The sequence below is a fragment of the Acomys russatus genome, chromosome 3 (assembly GCF_903995435.1).
Source record: "Acomys russatus chromosome 3, mAcoRus1.1, whole genome shotgun sequence".
NCBI classification, from domain to species: domain Eukaryota; kingdom Metazoa; phylum Chordata; class Mammalia; order Rodentia; family Muridae; genus Acomys; species Acomys russatus.
In genome coordinates, this window is record NC_067139.1 from 29117237 (window position 1) to 29125048 (window position 7812).

The window sequence follows — 7812 nt, forward strand, 5'->3', positions numbered from 1 at the left end:
ACCTTAGAAGCACTTGAATGTTCTGCTAGAGTATCCTTCCTCATCCGTTTACACCCATGACATCTTCTGGGACCAGTGATGGCTCGGCAAGTGAAGGCTCTTCTCACAAGCCTGAGTGCTTAAGTTTGCTTCCTCGAACTCATATGGCATAAGGACAAAACTGAGTCCTGAAAGTGTCCCACGACTTCCAAACTTGCATTGTAGCATCCCAAGTATGTCTGTTCTCTCTCTCCATCCCCTGCCTCTCTGTCTCTTACACACAGCACCCACAGACACACAGACACATACACAATCTTAAAAACAAAAAAAATCTATTAAATAATTTTACAATTATATGTAAGTAATATAAGAGCAACATAGTTCTAAATTCTAAATACCAGGCCATTAAGACACAGTTACTTTAAAAAAAAAAAAAACAAACAAACAAACAAAAACCCTCTTATCAAAAATAGCTTAGAGAATTATTCAAGTATGTTCTCCAGCAAATGGAAAAATTCTGTTATTCTGGCCATGGTCAGAATCTATTTCAGTTTACACACATACACACACACACACACACACACACACACACACACACACACACACACACACACAGCTACTTGCTGAAAGACTGAATTGAAACATTAAGAGCCAACAAGGCCATGTTATCTTAACCGTGCTCCATTCAAGGGTTTTAGCCTGTGCTACACAGCGCTCTTACACTGCTTATGAAAAATACATCGCTATTTTAAGTCACACTATTAAAAAGCACATCTATAGAGCTAATGTTGGTGAATTATAACCTGACAAGCCTGTGAGAGTGCTGTCAGCCCAGTCAACTTAAATAACACATCTCACTTGGCCTCTTAGCTACAGCCCCCTCAGCTGCACACCTTACATGGAAGAAGACACAGCCCTTCAGACAAGCATATGAATCTGTCTCCTGGTCCCCACGTGGTGGTCACTGCAATCAGCCTGAATACGGCACTGGGGCATTCTCCTTGGCTTTCTAAAGCAGAGCTAACACTGTTCTTGTGACAGGAGAGAGGGAAGATGAGGAGGTCTGGCAGGACTCAGAGAAGATGGAGAAAATGGCCTAGCAAGGGTGTGTGTGTGTGTGTGTGTGTGTGTGTGTGTAAAATATTACTTTGTTATATGTATTCCAAAATTGCAGTTTTCTATAATGGCTCCTTTCCCCACCTTACCCGAGCCCTAGTGCTGGAGATTCAGCCCAGAGCCCTGTGCATGCTAAACCAATAGTCTACTAGTAAGCTATAGCCCCAGCCCTTTGCAGTCCTTTAGGAAAAAAGGCATCAAGATCAGGGTGTGCCACACCAGAGCATCAAGTTTGTGGTAATTTAAAAATCTGGGTCGAGAGTCAAAAGGAGTGCTTACTGAGCGACTTGTACGTAGGCCTTTCTGTGTGCTCAATGTTTAGTAAAAAGAATTTTGCAACTGCTCCTGGGTTGGTGATGTGAAGTGATGAGGTATTGTTCACCAGCAGCCTGGGGGCTGAGGTTGAGATGGTGTGAGCTGAACCTTCATCTTGTTACTTACCAGGCCCGTGACCTTGGGCAATGCACTAACCCAGTGACCTTATCTGTGAAGTGATAATGACAAGTGTGTAGGTTTACCATGAGGATTAAGTGATTAGTGGGGTGACTAACTCCTCCTAAATCCCCTGGCATGCTGGCTAGCCAGAATTATTAAGGGGGAAAAAAAGGTTCTTTGAATTGGGGCCTGCTTTGACCATATGCACATCTATACTCCTCCCCTGTGTTTTTAAGCACAAATCTATAAAGCAAATATTTATTAACAATATTTTCTTGAGTGAAAATATCAGCAACCAAATTCTGCTATTTCGAGTGTAATTCTATAGTAGAATTCTATATAAGCATAAGCCATGTGACCAGAAGAGACAAAGCTAACAGTTCCATAATGTGTGTGAAGAAATAAATGTGTTGAAGAAAGCAAGCCAGTATCCAGATGCATGGTCAGGGGCTTTCCTTAACATTCATACCAGTGGTCTTGTCTAAGAGAACAGAATTCTGTTATGGGACACAATATAAGCCTAGCTTAGATTATGATGAGAATTAGTAAACCAGACATGGTGGGGCATATCTGTAATCCCAACACATGGGAAGTTGAGGCAGGACTGTTAACATGAGTGTAAGGCCAGCCAGGAATACCCAGGGAGCCTGTGTCTCAAAATCAAAACAAAACAACTATTTTTGTATCTATTCAGATTTTACAAAAATATATTGAGGTCTAATATCATCCACATTAACAAAGAATAATAAATTGAAATTTTCATTTATCTCTTTGTGGTGGTTAAAACAATTGCCCCCTATAGCCTTACGTATTTGAATGATTGGTTCCCTGTCAGTGGAACTGTTTGGGAAGGTTATGGAACCTTTAGGAGGCAGAGCCTTGCTGAAGGAAGTATGTTACAGGGGGAAGGTTCTGGGGGTTCATAGGCTCACCTCACTTACTGCTTGCTCTCTCTGCTTCTTGTGTGTAGATGGAAATGTGATCAGCTAGCATCCTGCACCATGCCATGCCTTCCCTGGACTCTATCCCTTCAGAACTATAAGCTAAATTAAACTTTTCTTCCCTGAGTTGCTTTGGTCATAGATTTTTGTTTGTTTGTGTTTTGTTTTGTTTTGATCACAACTACAGAAAAATACCTAATACACTCTCGTTAAAACACAGAAAAGGAAATTAAAGATTAATTTGTTTGAAACTACAAGCCACACTGACTCAAAGCTAGTGTTCTCTCCCAACATAGCACTCAGTCAGCAGAGTTTATACAATAAAATAGAACATCAACAAAGTTGATTTAAAAAAAAGATGCTTAAAAACTCTTCTGAATTGAAAGATCATGAATGGAAAAACTACCTAAGTAATCACAGTAGCATGGGTACTTCAAACTCAAGAATTCAATGCTCTGTGAGCAATGAAACAGATCCAAGTTATTCCTTGGTGATTAATTACAATTACTGCAGTCAGGTTCAAGCCATGGCTCTTAATTCTAATGCTTATTCTATGAATTCATAATACTAACTTATAATACCAATAATATGAGAAAATAGGTATCTAGTTTTTTCAGATGCAGAGGTACAAGCATAAGGCTTTTTTTTTTCTTTACTAATCCCTAATCCCCAGGTTTGAGACATAGCCAAGTGGCAGACTGCTTGCTTAGCATCACTGAGACCCAGCACCATCAAATAAATAAACACATAAATCTTAATCTCTCTTCATTTTGCTTGTTGAGCATTAATTATTAGCTTAATGCAACAACTGTTCTGAGGAAAAGAAATCAACCTTAAAACAAGACTTCTTTAGGGACACAAAGAATTAACTCCAACAACAACAACAAAATTTCCAGAAGGCAATAATCTTTATACTATATATTCATTTAAAGCTTATGACCAACTAAATAGTTAAAGTAATGCTGTAGCTATGGAACTGGTCAGAGCTGGGTGTATTTTGTGCAGCTGGGTGTATTTCGTGCAGTGCTGACTACAAGAAAACCCAAAGGAAAGTCCAAGCTGAAGGATTAAGTTCTCTGAACCAGCTACTTACATGTCTACACTGAGGTCACATTGGGTTTAAGTCTGACATATATCCCATCCCCAGGGACCAGATGTGTCAATCACTACAGCTCCAAAAAGCCAAGGAGCAAAGGTGACTTGTGAGTAGAAACTCCAAAGACATAAAGATTTCAAAGTCCCCAAAACTTTCAGTTAAAGAGAGAAGCATTGGCAAAACCACTGCTCCTCCCTAGAACGGGCTGGAGAGATGGCTCATCAAGTGACATGCGGGCCTTGCAAGCATGAGGACTGGAGTTTGGTCCCCAGAATCCCCCATTTAAAAAAAAAAGGTAGGCATGGTGGTGCATGCTTGTAACCTCAACTGGAAACAAGTGGATCACAGGGCTCATGGGCCAGCCAGTCTACTCCTCTTGGCTAGTTCTGGGCCAGGGTGAGACCATGTCAAAAACCAGAAAGAAAAAGAATCAAACAGAAAACGCTGTATGTGTCTGGTTCATACCTATAACCCCAGCCCCTGGGAGGCAGAAGCAGGAGGCTTGCCAGCAGTTTGAGGCTAGCCTGACCGGCATGCTGAGAGTCTAACTCAAAATACTTGCATTTGCTTTCCTTCACACATGCACACACACATACATGCACGCACGCATGCACACATGCACACACGCACGCACACATGCACGCACGCACACACGCATGTGTGCACTCAGTTAGCTGACAGTCAAATGAAAGGAATTACACGCAGACACTCCCGAACCACAGAGAGCCAATCTGATGTTACTTAAATATCATGAACTATTTCACTCACCATGCACAGATGTAACTACGGCCCCTTCTGCCAACTGCCTAGTTCAGAAACTTCCCTCTACTTTTAATTATTTGGTTCAGAGGCCCCGTTTGTGATTAACTTCTGTGTTGGATGGCTAAGCAGGTCAAGTTCCTGACCCACAGCGAAGAACACACAGAGAAGCTTAATCATTCTTTAAATAGCGAGTGTAATATCGTAAACCACGTGTAGGGACAAGTGATTTCCTCAAAGGCCTGCTCACGGCGGTTGCAGTCTGAGCTGTGAAGTGTATCGGGAGAGCAGAGAACTCTAAGAGACCTTGAGGAGGCGACAGCAAAATGAACTTCTTAATGACAAGTTCCATGGAAACGGTGGGATGAGAAACAGGAAGAAATGAATGGTGTTGTAAGGATGGATCTCAGCTTGGGTGGTTTTGGCTTGGACGGGGAACAGAGTACTGAACAGAATGCCAACAGATGAAGCTTACGAAATTGACTCAGATGCGACCGAGAGGGTGACCAGGAAAAGCAAAACCTTGTACTCAGAGCAAGATGAAATCCTGGAGCGGAAGTGTAGAGAAGCAATGACCTAGTGCTAAGAGAGAAACAGATGGCCAAGGCAGAAAGAATGGGCAAACTGAAACGCTTGGATCACCATGGGAATTAATTTTTAAATCTTTTTATATTTATTATGCGGGTTGGAATGGGATGGAGTCATGTGTGACCATATATGTGTGAAAGTCAGAGGACAACTTTGTTCTCTCTTTCTACTTTTACATTGATCTCAGAAACCTACATCAGGATGCCAGACCTCAGTAGAAGCACCTTTAGGCACGGAGCCATCTCACCAGCTCTAGATATGATTTTTTTGTTGTTGTGTTGTCTCATGGTATGATATAGAGTATCACCCGATAGCCCAGGATGCCTTGGGATTTGCCGTGTAGGTGAGCTTGCCTCCTGCCTCAGCTTCCCAAGTGCTGCTTGAACCACTATACCTCACACATTTTTAAAAAATAGTTTCTGTAGACTGAGGTGTGGTTCACATCTATAGGTGATGGCTGGAGCCTCAAGAGTTCTAGGCTAGCCTGGATTATGTGAGACCAAGTCTCAAAACAGCATCAAAGTAATGGAGGAATAATAATAAAATATTTTCAAAATGAGAAACCACAAACTGAAGAATAAATTAACACAAAGAAAAGAATGGAAGTTAAATGTGAGACACATAGCCAAGAGCCTAGAAATTAGAATATAGATAAAGCCTAGCTGGCATTATTGCTACAGCAGCCTGGGCAACAACCCTAAGTGTTTTAGGCTGTCTTTTATCTAAAGTCCTCAGTCTCATGGGAAGCACAGGCCGCAGAGTCTGAGAGCTTTCAGAGTTAGAGCTAATAACAGCAGTCACACTTGCATGGAGGCCCAGGCCAATGCTGGAGGATCTGGGCTCTCCAAGCCCAACTTGGAACAATACACTGTCTGCTCCTGGGATGTAGAGGTCTGCTCAGAACTAACTCATGGTTCTAAAGTGCAATCCTGTCCACCACGAGCGCTGGCTACAAGCCCTCTGTGGGCTCTGTCAACATGGAAAAGTCACATTTGTGGGCAATTATGGAAATTTCCACAATTGGAAACAATTCCAGATGCCATTGTGAGAATAAAAAATAAAAATAAAAGAGAAGAAGGTAATCTGCTGCAGAAAAGCCAAAATAAAGTCAACTTCTATGATTATACATACATATGAATATATAGTCATATTCATCCCTTATTATGCAAATAGGTGAAGTACAAATAAAAATGTGCATTGGCAAGAGATTAGAATTTTGTTTTAAAAAAAGATTTCTACACTTAAAAAAAAAAAAGCACATCTACAACTGAATTATAACTGCAAATGATTTCATATTACCAACTTGTATCACTACCGTGGGCTCCGGCTGGGGCTTAGAAATATTTGTATTTCACTTCAGAAATGTTTCTATCTGCTGTAGCAGAAGCCAGTGTGATGTGATTTGACCTGTGCCTTTGTCCATAAAACAATCCTCTCAGATATGTAAACAGGGATTTGATATTCTTTAAATCAAAGAACTCCAAAAATATGGTTGTTGGAACAAGGGCCTCTTTCTGTGGGATTGTCTAGTTGAATGAAGGCCATTCAAGGTCTCTCAACTGCTGTCTCCATTCTCAACACACAACAGATTTATATTTCAGAAGGTTTTGACTGAGAACAAAATGTTACTGAAATATCTCTGCCATTCCTTTTGTCCTACAGAACATTCCAAGGGCTGAACTCCCAACAAGGGGCATGGGCTTGTCAGCTTCTCTGTGCATTGCTCCAGTCTAGCCTGTCTCTGCTGCAGATGTCCAGTTTTGACCCTTTCCTGCCAAGACAGAAACAGACACCTTTTGGATATGTTGCAAATTGTCATAAAGAGAAAGGAAACCTATTGCTTTTATTCTGCTACACCTTTAAGCATCCATAGCTTTAAAAATAAGTAAACCCTGTTGTTTAATTTAGTGATAGGACACTTTTAAAATACATATATGCTTATGTAAACAACAGAAATCCAGAGAGACAGAGAGAGAGTGTGTGTTCTTTCAATGGTCCACACACTGATGTATTTTGAAAGTGCAAGTTATGGGGAAAGACAGGCCAGAACCAGCATGAACAAGTCTGTGCAAGATGAATTTAGCCTCAATTCCAGGTTATGCTGATGGGCAAATGCCAGCATAGAAAGAATGTATGCATGCATTGTGTCTAGCAAAGGAATGAGTTGTGTTGGAACAAATGGTGCCCAAGAGTTTAAAAAAAAAAAAAAAAAAGCGTAAAGCCCTAGAGGAGACAGAGGGCCGTAGGCAATGTGATGTTCAACTGGGTCTGGCCATCGGTGACTAAGCCTACCTCAAAATGAGTGGGAGGCCACCTCCAGACAATGGGATGGATAACATACTGGCTGACAGGGACGCTGTCCAAGAGGAGGTTTCTGAAGCTGGGTGTCATCCATTAGGGTGGCCCAGAATACAAATGGTGACCCATTATGCCTCCTGGGTCATCAACAACACCAAATCCTGAGGATACCCAACAAAGCTCTGGGGGTAGGAGGTAGGCCACAAGTGATGTTCACCAGCATTTAAATGCTCTGGAGCCTGGCAGAGAGAAACATTCTTAGCTATTCCATCACCAAGTAGAGGGTCCTGCTGAGACAAATCACCTTGACTTCTGTAGGGGACAAAAAAGGGTAAAGAGATGGGGGTGGGGAGTGAATCTGATTCTAAGGGTTCTGCACCTAAAAGCATAGTAGCCTGCCATCAGATGACTTCTACAAAGACAGGGAGATCATGTTCCTGTTATGACACATGCTCTAGGGTTATTAAGATGGACAGCCACTAACCACAAAATGCTGTCAATACAGAATCATCACAGAAGCAATTCATGTTCTGAAGCTCCACCTGCCTTTCACAGGCTCTCTCCTGCCCAGTAAGCACCAGGCAGACCCATGGGCAGCTG

General features: G+C 41.8%; 1 long non-coding RNA gene across 1 annotated transcript in view; it reads right to left on the reverse strand.

The window, feature by feature from the left end:
* LOC127210967 (uncharacterized) overlaps positions 1-7405 on the reverse strand; it is a 48952-nt gene extending 41547 nt beyond the window's left edge. Inside the window, exon 1 of the long non-coding RNA XR_007833344.1 lies at positions 7207-7405. This is a non-coding gene — a long non-coding RNA (uncharacterized LOC127210967). The remainder of the gene's footprint in view (positions 1-7206) is intronic.
* Between the last annotated feature and the right edge of the window lie 407 nt (positions 7406-7812).